Below are 13024 nucleotides of genomic sequence, written 5' to 3'. Positions count from 1 at the left end.
ATGCTGAGCGGCTAACCTGCAGGTTAGGTTGCAGGCTAAGAGCTCAACTCAGTCAAAGCACTGCCTGCTGACCAATCAGAGCTCAGTGTGCGGAGTTTAAAGCGATCAAGTCATATTACGCACCTAACTAGATAGGGCACGGCTGGCTTAAGCGATCCACTTGATAACCCGCGTCGTAGGACAGTTTAGCGAGAGCGCGTATGTTTTGGATTAGGCCAACCGGCTAACTCAAACATATCAGGTTAGGTTGAACCAGCTTCGTAGTACAGGCCTCTGGAGAACATTCCAGCTGCAACATTAGCTTGTTGATAAGCTTGGGATATGAGATTTGTTTGTAGCCATTCGTGGTGAAGGCATCTGTGCTATTGTATGCATTATACATTATGGCAGAATATGGCACTATTTTCACATGAATATTCTAAACATTGTCTATTTTTATACCACGAAATGACCGCCTAACCCCACTGTACAGGCGGGTACTTGTTTAGATATACCTGGGCAGGCTCTGTTTTGCCATGGTATCCTGGCACCTGCGGGCCGCAGAGGGGCGGCGTAGTTTCGAGCGACAAAGACTGCTGCTCCGGGGGCGAGGGCGGCGAGTCAGGCGGGAGTAAGCTAGTGTCCACAACGGAGGGTAACGTGATGTCCCCATCTGATCCATTGCTACTGTCTGCAGTAGATGCAGTGTTGCTGGCGTTTAGTGATGGTTGCTTTAACCATGTTCGTATAAATGATTATCCACAGATGTGTGTCACTGCTGTGGAAGCACTTTGGAAATGATGCACGCGGAGCGGAGCAGGTCACGCGCACCTGACACAATTTGTTGTTTGTATTTTTCGCTCCGTTCTCTTTTTTGAATAGAGGGTGCGTAACATTCAACTGCCCCGAAGATCCCGACACGAAGCCTGAAGGGTAAACACCAGGTTTACTAATCTACCCGCACACTTTGTCTGGTGTCTGAATGTCTCGTTATGTTAGTACATTGTTAAAAAACAAAACACCATTTCATTTCGGGTTAAAATGTGTTGTAACTGCATTACTGAGCATTGTAACGGGTAATATATTACCCACATTTCATTAGTAATGCATTACATTACTTCGTTACAGCAAAAAGTAATATATTACTGTAACACCGTTACTTTTGTAACGTGTTACACCCAACACTGCTAACAAGGTGGATGGACAGGACGCTGAAATGGGGCTATTCACTCACAGTTTTGCAGCGTCCCACCTCCTTTTATGGGCATGCGAGAGGAAATCTGTCTTCCCAGGAGGAGATTGGTTTCCTCTCAGCAGAGATTCAGGCTCTGGTGCAGAAACAGGCTGTGTCTGTTGTGAACTTGCACCCTCAGCACGGAGAAAAGGGTCTTTATTCCATGTACTTCCTGGTTCTCAAGAAGACAGGGGAATTCAGATCTATTCTAGATCTCAGCAGCCCGAATCGCTACATTGCCTGCAGAAAATTCCGCATGTTAACTATAAAACAGTTAATGGGGCTTGTGCAAACCGGGCGATTGGTTGACCACCATCGACCTGAAAGACGCATACTTTCATGTGGAAATTGCTCCGGAGCACAGAAAGTGTCTGCGTTTTGCCTTCCAGGGTGTAGCCTACGAGTACAACAGAGTACCGTTCGGCTACTCCCTATCCCCACGCACGTTCAGTAAATGTGTGGAAACTGTGCTTCAACATGCCCACGACATGAGAGTTTTTCTTTTACCTAGGCGACCTCATAGTCATGGCCAGGTCCAGGGAACAGGCAATGTTTTGCTCAGCACAATTGATCACACACCTAACCAAATTAGGCTTTGCGATCAATTGAAAAAAGAGCACCCCCATACCTCACCAACAGGCGTTGTAGTTGGGAGTGGTGCTCGATGCAGGCGCGCTACGTGCCACCCTGTCAGGGAGCAGAAGTGCATCCCTGCTTCGGGCGGTTCACAGGCTGCGACAGGGGGCGACAGTGACAGCTTTAACTGTCATGCAGACTTTGAGTCTCATGGTGGCTGCTCACATTGTGGTCCCGCAGGGGTTACTGCATATGCGCCGCCTGCAGAGGTGGTTCTCCAGCCTGCGTTTGGATCCCAAACGGCGGCTGGTAACCATCCCGGTTACCAGCCGCTGGTAACCATCCCTCAGTGGAGGACAACCTACGGTTCTGGGGGTCTCCCGGGCGCCTCCGGAAGGCGTCTCCACTGAGACGGGTACCCAGCTAGAACTGTTTTTTTTAAAAAACATTCTGAGAATGTTACATTCATTGTTCTAGGAATATTTTCAGTGGGAAGTGTTATTTTGGTTCCCAGAACGTTGTTCTGAAAGGTAGGATAACGTTCTCCAAAAACATTCTTAAAATATTTGGTGATAACCTTCATAAAATGTTTTTGATAACATTGTTAGAACATTATGCCCTACTATTCTTAAAACGTTTTCAGCAGAAGCTTTTATTTTGGTTCCCAGAATGTTCTTCTGAAAGGTAGGATAACGGTCTCTAAAAACATTCTTAAAATGTTTGGTGATAACATTGTCAGAACATTATGCCATACTGTATGGGAAACTTCTGCAGCAGTGGAGACTGCTCAGGACTCAGAGAGACACGAGGAGATTTGGAGCTTTGATGTCAAACACTGGTAGTTTATTACAAGTCAAACGGCCGGAGAATTCATATCACAAGTCACAGCAGCAAAAGGTTCTGACTGCATGGGTGGGTTGTCATGTCAATTCTGATCAGCCTATCTCTCGATAGACCTGTTAACTAGTGTACAGAGAGTTAATCAGCATATTGGGAGAGGCGTAAACATCTGTGGAGCTAGAGGAGATTATCCCCCAACTAGAAATACTCAATCACTTGTCAGTGGTGTTTAGAAGCCAGCGTTCCCACAGCCCTAGGGCTGAACGATTAATCGATTTTAAATTGAAATCGCGATTTTAAATGATGCGATTATCAAATCGCAAAGCCTTTTTTTTACATTTTATGATATAAGGTGATAAACTGATTGATCCAATAACCTGCCAAGTGCTTTTGAAAGTGCCTGCCCTTTCCAAATGGCTTCCAATGGAGCTTTCCTAGATGGTTTCTGAGTCAGGTTAGTACTGCTCCATCACATGTTTTTATTACAGGGTGAATCTTAAACTGAAGCTTGACTTTAAAGCAACCCAATGGAAGTTTCATGTAAGTTTAGTTTTTTCACTCGTAGCTCGGGCTGTGGGGGTGCTAGAGACGGGAGTACGTTGATACGACCTTCCTAGCCGGAGTTATGGCCGCATTTTACAATAAACTTCCGTTGGGTCACTTATAAACAAATATCGCAATTCGAATCGCAATCGCAATATTTGTCAGAAAAATCGCAATTCGATTTTTTTGCCCAAAATCGTGCAGCCCTACCTTAAACCATTTTGTGACCAAGAGTTGAACTGGTTTATCAAGATATCTGGAGCCTCCCATTCCTTAAGAGAGATAACAGAGCCAGGGTTTGGTCGTAAAACGTCAACAGGCAATAAGGTTAAATATCTTAGGAGTAAGGAAGAATTATTATTTGACACTTAGGAAGAGAGAAGAACTATTCTCTAACACATACGATTCTTAAAACATTTTCAGCTGCAAGTTAGATGTTTCTATGTTGCCATAATGTTATTATGATAGAGAAGGATAACATGATTTATGTTTAAAACATTATGCAAATGTTCTGTGGTAACAATTTACATAATATTCCTGTAATTGTTCAACTAAAAATGCCTGGGTAAGTGGACTGACCACTGTGGTCATTAGGATGATTTTGATAGTTTACTTGAATTTGACTATTAACACATGTAAAAGGATGACTCTGAATCAGCTGGTGAAAGTAACCTTTGTTTATTAGAAAAGGGGAGCTGGGAGTGGAGGTTGGTTATGGAAGCAGTGGGAAACAGTTGTTCCAGGGTGGAGAGAGTAGTAATACAAATGCCGCATCCATCATATTAGTATGCATAAAAAGTGACCGGTGGACCCGCCCCCCAATTATGCAAATGCGTTAAGTCCCGCCTCTCTTTGTTGGAGGTGTGATATCACAAGTAGGTGTGATATCACAAGTAGGTGTGAGAACTGTCGATACGAGGGGGTGATGTGTATTCACACGTAGGTATGAAATGCCTCCACTGCAGTCTACTGCAGTGGAGGCATTTCACACCTACGTAACTCAATCAATATTAGAAACATGTCAACATCCATCAAACAGTATCTTATCCCCAGATATGGAGCAGGTCAATTCTAAAACTGTCAATCAATGGTCAGATTGAACAATCGAGTTGGGGCAGCAGGTTCCTTTCAGTCCCTAAATGAAAAATGTACATTGTTAAGTTTACACTCCCCCTTTTTACACATTAACTCATGTGTAACCAACATCCTGTATGGGCAGAAAACCTTTAGGTAATAATGGATTATAAGAAAATACCAAACATTTTTCCCAAATGTACATCCATCATTTCCACAGTAAACACTTCAGTGAAATGAAGTGTTTCTCTCCATCATTCAGTCCTAAAAGAAACAGAATCTTCATGTTTTAGTTTGAGTTTCACATTCTGCAAACTGCCACTTCCTGTGGGAGTGAAATGTCAAGTAGATTAAAAACGGGTCACATGTGCGGTTTTCCCTTTTGTGGAATTTTTAGGAAACCTCTCGTTTCCCTTGGAGCTCCAAATTAATGTGTTAGTCCAAAAGCAGTTGCACTGATCACATGCAGACATACACTCACACTCACACTGTCAGGTTGTAAAGTCTTGGTCAGGTTCACCCCAGAGTCAGTCATTCACAGTGCCTTCTCAAGTTACACTGTCGGTCAGGGTCAAAGGTCAGTTGGTCTCAGTCTTTTTGGCCAGGTGTCGTGCTCTGCAGAGACTTTGATAGTTCAGCATAGGCCAGTATCCTTTGTCTACAAAAATATGTCATATATGGAGCGCCATCATTTATTAATTCACAATTACAACTATAATGTTCAAGATATCTCTAATTTGTCATTGGAACAGCTGTTTCCCACATTCCCTGAAAAGTGTTGGCCAAAAAAAATGTCACTTCCTTATTGTACTACTACTGCAGTTCATTAACACCTAATCTATATTAACATGTCTAATAGATCTAATTCAGAAACTTGTGCACATAATTATTATCTTGAGTCAAACCAGTACTAGGACCTGTGTAGCTTTTCATTATATGCATTTATCTTCAATTCTGGTATACCTAAAAAACAATGTTAAACTCTTTAGCAGTGTGTGGAACCCTGGGTGTCCAAACATGCGCCAATTATTCCCTACTTTTTCAAGGATTTAAAAACAGAAGTCATTTCGCATGTCCATCCGAAATCCCTCCTATGGTAATAACTATGGCACAATGGTGAAATCAATACTTTATAGCTTGGAATACTATATTTGGCTTGGCACCAGCTCTCCCTTTAACCTTATCCATACAAATAAAGATTTGTCCTATAGAGTGGTTCCTAAAATTATCCTTTTAATGGTGATCAATATTGTAACAAATGAGATCAGTACTTTATTCACAGTGGAATACAAATCTCTTGAAGAATAATTTGTTAACTTTATGAAAAGATTGAAGCATATGGTTCTACTCTGTCATGTCTCCCCCTTTATCCCTCAGTGTGTTTTAGGCAACCCAGTCTCACGGCATTTCGTGTTCACCAATACGATTTTTAATCTATTGATTTGTGTTCACTAACACGATTTGCCCCTTTTTTTCATGTTGCACAGCACGAAAAAAAGCAATGTATTTCTACTGCCTGCAGCACGTCTTTTTCTCCGGTCGGGTCGAGGAAGACCGGAAGCTGTGTGGTTCATAAAAACATGTTCTTACTCAATATCAAGCCACAGTTATTGCTTTTATTTGAAATCGTATAATTTCGGACTTTTGTTGCCGTCTGTGAGGAAAATAAATGGGGCTCAGAGCCTCAGGATACTGAAATCTGTATTTTTTAAATCTTTTTTTCCTTCTAATTTGTTATCCTTTTCAAAATAGCACACTGTTATTTACTCACCAATAACACTCAATTATCCTTGCTTTTATTTATTGGTTTAATTCCATAATCTCGGGCTTTTTTGGCGTCCATCAGGAACTGAATTTCTGAAAATAACCGGAAACAGACGTAGGCATTTCGAGCGATTACCCAATATCCTCAGCTATGGTTTTAAGCTCGCTTATTGGATGTTTTATCCGCAATGCATGCTGGGATTTGGTGTTTATATGATATGAAATCCGGAAAACATTTTAAAAGAATAAAATAATACTTAATTCTGAGTGTTCTTGCTTTTCTCTTTGAAAGTCATCACATAACGGCATTGTAATACACGGTTCAGCTGCATTGTATATTACAGATCTGCCGTAGTACTTTATTTAGAGAGCCCTGATGAGAAGACCTTTGGAAAAACTGAGAAAATGCCGCCGAAACTGAATACTTGACGTGGATCATAAATATATTCAACAATTAAACAACATCTTCCATTTCTCTTCACACAATACGTCTCCTTGCAGTATCAACACTAATTCGGCTGACTTTTACATTTGATCTAATTCACAGATAGGTTATATTCACACCATAACGGTGCAGAGCTGATATAAAAGGACTGTAGTTTTAAAAGATATTACTGATTTTCTTTGAATGTAAGAATGTAAATACTGAGTCTGAAATAGTATAGCAATATGCTGTAAAATTATGTGAAAGCATGAATAAAACGTGTCCTACACTAATAATACAAAGTTATTATGGCTGTGTGTACCTTGTGTGCACCTCCTAGTGGTTAAAGCATGTTATTGAATTATTGTTTTTATGTGTTATAATATAACACATAAAAACAATAATGTACTCTTAATATTTGTTTCATTAAATATTATTTGAATATTTGAATACAAATATGAAGAGTACATACTTTCATAGGGGGAACGTAGAAGGTTTGTGATAGAAATATAGAATATAAAAAATCAAGAAGATACTATAAGTGATCTCTACAATAAAACAGTTTAGTGCAGGATGTACAAAGATATTAATAGGAGCAGGTGCAAAACAGAAAAACGAATTAACCTTTCTTTAAACATTAAATAACAGATTAAGGTCTTCTTTTAAATAAGAAAAAAACTTTGGGGGTATCTATCTACAGATAAATGTTAAGCCTGACAAAGTACTTAGCGTCTAATATATTGCTTTCCTGCAATGTTAACTATGTTGAAGCACTTATTTGAACTGATATTATACATATGAATTATACTCTTATGTATGTAGATAGAATAAGAAATGTGCAGAATATGAATATGTTTAATGGTGGAGGTACACACATATTGATAGATGTCTTGTAATGCACTGTTGAGGAACCTGTGACCCAAGTGTTTCATTCATTGCATAACTACACCGTAGTTGTATATATGATATGTCAATAAACCTTTGAAAATCTTGAAAGGGATGTGCAAAATAGCCATAATATACAGTCTTTAATTAACTATTAGTAGAGAATAACGAGTAATGAATATACTTTATTACTCGTTTCCATTCATGTCAATTGCAGATACATGTTTAGTCTTCTCAAGCACCAACTATCAAATATCTCTCCTGATTGTTGGCACTTGACAATCACCTTACCTGAATTTTACTCAGGTCACGTGTAACTAAAGTCTGATTTAAGGGTTGTTTATATTTCACATAATTAATCAGAATCTGCAAAGTAACTCAAATAAATGCAGTGGAGTAAAAATACCAGGTTAACCTCTGAATTGTCGTGGAGTAGAATTACAAAGTAACAATGAGCTGTCATGTGGGTATATATTAATGCTGCGCATTATGGACATAAGCGATTTTCACCCATTTATTAATGATATGTTTTACATTTGATAACACCAATGTGTTTAATACTGGCAACTTCTAATTGTGGGAAAAACGAAAACGTTCAGTCCCATAGAACATTTTGCGAAACACAATAGCCAGCATGTGTAGTTCTGGGGGGGCGTTCGATTCCAGTTTTGGATAGTCTGGCGTAGTTTCGTTCCATTTCACACAGCTGTTTGACGCTCTGCGTAACCTTACGGGGACTGTAGTCCTAAACGATAGCTGGGGATTATGGGTAGTGTAGTGTCATCGGCCATCCTAAACTGAGAAATGTTGACAATCGCAATGATGCTCGAAATGTCCCTTATAGGCCTACGTCTGTTTCCGGTTATTTTTATTTTGAAATTCAGTTCCTGACGGACAGATTTTCGTATTCTTAGGCTCTGAGCCCCATTTATTGTCTGAGCCCCATTTATTTTCCTCACAGACGGCAACAAAAGTCCGAAATTATACGATTTAAAATAAAAGCAATAATTGTGGCTTGATATTGAGTAAGAACATGTTTTTATGAACCACACAGCTTCCGGTCTCCCACGACCCGACCGGAGAAAAAGACGTGCTGCAGGCAGTAGAAATACATTGCTTTTAAAATCGTGCTGTGCAACACGAAAAAAATCGTGTTGGTGAACACGAATCAATAGATTAAAAATCGTGTTGGTGAACACGAAATGCAGTGAGACTGGGTTGGTTTTAGGATGATTCTCATGTTACTTTAATTGTTTCCTCATTACTGCTATTTTGAATTTACCAATTGATTAATTCATGGTTAATACAACTTCTTATCTTCAATTATTTATCAGGTAAATTCAAGTTCTTTAAATGTGCGCTTATAATAAGTGTGTTTATGTGTAAACTCACTCATTCCCGTTGATTCCCTTCTCCTCTCCTCTGGTTGATCTCAAGCCGCGACCCGGCCTCCTCACATTCTGCTCGACCATCTCCTCTGATTCTGACTCCTCCCCCTCAGTTCAGTCCTGTTCCCTCAGCTGTTGAATCCATTCGCTGTAAGTCTTTGAGGCAGCCATCTTCCCACCTACATCCGCAGCCCCCATCATGCCACTGTTCTTGCACTGCTTTGCATTTCATCTCCTCCTTTACAGTCTCTCTGCTGCCTCTGGAGGGCGGATTCTGCTCTCATGTCCCACACTTTGCTCTTGTGCCAAATCTCGTGGCTCAGCTTGGAACTTCATGCCCTGCCTGAGGGACTGATGAGAGCAGATCTCCGCCTGTCAGCAAGCGGTTTGGTTCTGGATGCCACAGGTGGAGATAGTTCTGGATGCAGTTCTTATTGTTGTTGTCGGTTCAGCTCTGGTTCTCTGTCCGTTCGATGGAGAAGGAGGAGTCTCCTTGTTGGGATAGGTCTTCTGTCTGCTTGGAGGGTCGGGTCTTAGCCGTCTGAGAGGCAGATAGAGAGAGTCCAGGTCTCGGGACGCATTACCTATAGACATTCTAGCACACTGAGGTTAAATAAATCCAACCCTTTCCACTCTGTCTCTTTCTAATCATACTATTTGTCTTAGTAGTTAACTGCCATCTAAACAATACCATTAATGTATACTAATGATATTACAAAAACTCCCTCTAATAATCGTTTCGTCCATTGTGACATATTTACCCAAACTACGTTTTTCAACACCCACATGTTTCCAGCATCGCATATTTCACACACTATGAAAGAACCTCCCTGTACTTAAAAATCCCACTGCTTGGTCAGAACAATAGTAAACCTGCAGAGCACACTAATCAGATCACAGTAATGTAATTTGACCCAAGTGTAGGACCATGTTGTTCCTAAAAATGTTAGCAAACACCAAACTCCAACTACAACATTTATAGATAAACTGATTTAGCTAAATTAAATCTTTATGTAATTCAAAATGTGACAAAAGAACAATGATTTGTCTTACACAAGATTGTGGTCTAACAGAATGACTCTTGACCTCATGGGGTCAAATAACTTGGATGCTGATCATCCTGAACATGTGGCCTGAAGAACAAAAGGACCTCTTATCATTAACACAATGGAATCTCAGAGATGAGATCTAGCCATGAGGTGGCTGACTTTTAAAATTAACTGTGACAAATGAACCACATGGTTGTGGGTACATTATAGTTTGTTAGGAGATTTAGTGGACAACTCGTCCGCTTTCTTAATCTCCTCGCGTCCCTACACAAGCCGTTATCTTACAGGAAGGAAACCCAGAGCATACAAGTAACCGTTTAACAATAATCCACTTTAATGGTAATATACAATGCAATACAATCACATACATTACCATACACAACCATATCGTATCATATGTGTAAAGTCAGGAGTTTGGCCTACTCCTGGCTCCTGCCCACAGGCCGCCAGACCTCCAGTCCCAGCGACGCGAGAAGAGAGAGAGAGAACAGCAAGCCGGATAGGCTTTCATACCAAATGATACAGGAGGGGGTGGAGTTTAAGGACAACTGGTCCAATCATCTCAAACAAACACCTCTGACCCTCACTGTCTCCTATTTCTGCAGCCTCTGCAGCCTCCACACATCCCCCCATCCCATTCCAGAGACCACAGTGGGGTCTTGTTCCAGCTCCCCCACAGCAATAAAACCCTTCACAGTTTGCATGAATACATACAAATATTTCCTTACAATTCCCTCTTTTGCACTCTTAAAAAAAGAGTGCAATTTACACAAGGCACTTGCAAAAAACTGCATCCTTGTCTGCTGAGTCTCCATACTTTTTATTCTCAGTGTCCACAGTGAAGGGCACTCCGTCCAGGCTCTCGTTGCAGATGACGCAGCGGAAGCAACCGGGGCGGTAAGACTTCCCTAGGGCCTGCCGGCCTGCATGTCCATGATTAGATGTCCACCTGCGTTGCACTTGTCTGCAGACTGCTGGAACCCAGAGTACAGAAAGTCCTCTTCACAGAAAACCCTTCCTGCGTCATAGTAGAACGCCTTCCCTCTCAGCCTTCGACTACAGGCGCTGCAGGTGCAGCAGCTGTCATGGTAGAGGCTGCCCATAGCTTGGCAGGCCTGGCTGGCTCCATACACCGTCTTGTTGCACTTAACACACACTCCTGTTTCAGCGGAGAGTGGAGTCCCCTGTGCCATCCTGGCTTGCCGTGTCTTTGTCCCCTCTGATCCGCTGACGGCGGCTTCTGGGCTGCCTGCTAGAGAGATGTCTTCCTTCTCCGGCTTGCTGATGGCGGCTTCCGAGTCGCTGCTGAATAGATGTCCTCCCGATCCTCCTTCTCCGGTCCGATGATGATGCCTCCTGGGACGACATACGACTGCTGGATGGATGTCCTCGAGGTCCTTCTCCTCCAGTCCGCTGATGACCGCATCCGAGTCGACCTCCCATGATGAGAGCCCGATCCGTCCTGATGTCGTCTGGGGTCCTCGCAGGTGTTTTCCCCCGCCGCACACTGGCTCCGCACAGTGGTACCAGTTGTCCCCCTTTCCTTGTAGGCGGACGGCACGGGATGTCCTCTGGGTCACTCGGTCAGGGCCGGAGAGCCTGGGGTTGACAGTCAGCCTCCTGCGTCTCGGGTCCCCCTTTTGGCATCCACAACCTGTGTGGATAAATCTGATACAAATCCCTCAAGCCTACGCTCCGGGCTCTGGGGCCCTCGGCTGTTTGACCCACCAGTGCGTGGCCACTGTCTTACAACAACCGACATCGGTGCACAGATTTTCTAAATTAATTGTGCAGCTTCAGAATCTTAATACTTGGACTGTGCCAACTAAATAAGAACCCCAACATCTTTAGGTAAACTAAATAACATAGCATCTGTATTTATTTAAATGAAATCCCTGAGATCCCATTAAAAATCTAAAAATATGATTTGAACTGCTAATGTTTCTGGTAAAGAAACACACTAATCTTATGGATTCAAAAACAACCAAAATCACAATACTAACAAAGTGAATGGCTTCCTGGTGATACTGCTTCTACCCGTCAGTTCTTAGATATTATCCTACTAAAAAATGAATACAAAATTCCAACAAACTGTCATCAAATGTCTTTCTATTACAAATGTAGATGAAATGTATATCCCCATAATGACCTAAACAATAAAGTCTATGGCTCTTACTTCTTTACCAGGCTAATTACATGATGTTGTCTGTTGAAACATTACTCACCGGTCAGCCTCTCCAGTATTCCATTCTGGACTTACATCTCTCTGGCAGCCCCTTGGCCACTGATTCTCTATCTGTGTTACCTGCTATAACTCAATCAATACTAGAGACATGTCAACATTCATCAAACAGCCTCTTATCCCCAGATATGGAGCAGGTCAATTCTAAAACTGTCAATCAATGGTCAGATTGAACAATGGAGTTGGGCAGCAGGTTCCTTTCAGTCCCTAAATGAAAAATGTACATTGTAACGTTTACACTCCCCCTTTTTTACACATTTTCTCATGTGTAAACAAAAACCTGTATGGGAATAAAACCTTCAGGTCATAATGGATTATAAGACAATACCAAACATTTTTCCCAGTAAACACTTGAGAGTGTTTCTCTCCATCATTCAGTCCTAAAAGAAACAGAATTCCAAATTTCATAGTTTGAGTTTCACATTCTTCAAACCGCCACCTCCTGTGGGAGTGAAACATCATGAAGCAGATTAGATACGGTTTCCCCTTTTGTGCAATGTTAGGAAACCTCTCATTTCACACATTATTATCACACAAAAATAATGTGTTAGTCCAAAACATGCTTGATTAGTCATCGTTTTAAATCATGCAGTTGCACTGATCAGGTGCAGACATACACACACTCACACTCACACTGTCAGGTTGTCAGGTCAGGTTCACCGCAGAGTCAGTCATTGACAGTGCCTTCCGAAGTTACCCTGTCGGTCAGTTGGTCTCAGTCTTTTTGGCCATGTGTCGTGCTCTGCAGAGACTTTGATGTTCCAGCACAGGCCAACATCCTCCGTCTATACAAATCTGTATATATGGAGCGCCATCATTTATTACTTCACAATTACAACTATAATGTTCAAGATATCTCCAACCCCTCCTTGCTGTTTCCCACATTCCCTGAAAAGTGTCTAGCCAAAAAAATGTCACTTCCTTATTGTACTATTACTATTACTGCAATTCATTTACACCTAATTAGTATTAAAATGACTAATAGATCTATTTCAGAAACATGTGTACATCACTATCTTGTGTCAA

The sequence above is a fragment of the Pseudochaenichthys georgianus genome, chromosome 11, assembly GCF_902827115.2.
Source record: "Pseudochaenichthys georgianus chromosome 11, fPseGeo1.2, whole genome shotgun sequence".
Classification (NCBI taxonomy): Eukaryota; Metazoa; Chordata; class Actinopteri; order Perciformes; family Channichthyidae; genus Pseudochaenichthys; species Pseudochaenichthys georgianus.
This window is presented reverse-complemented; position numbering follows the sequence as displayed.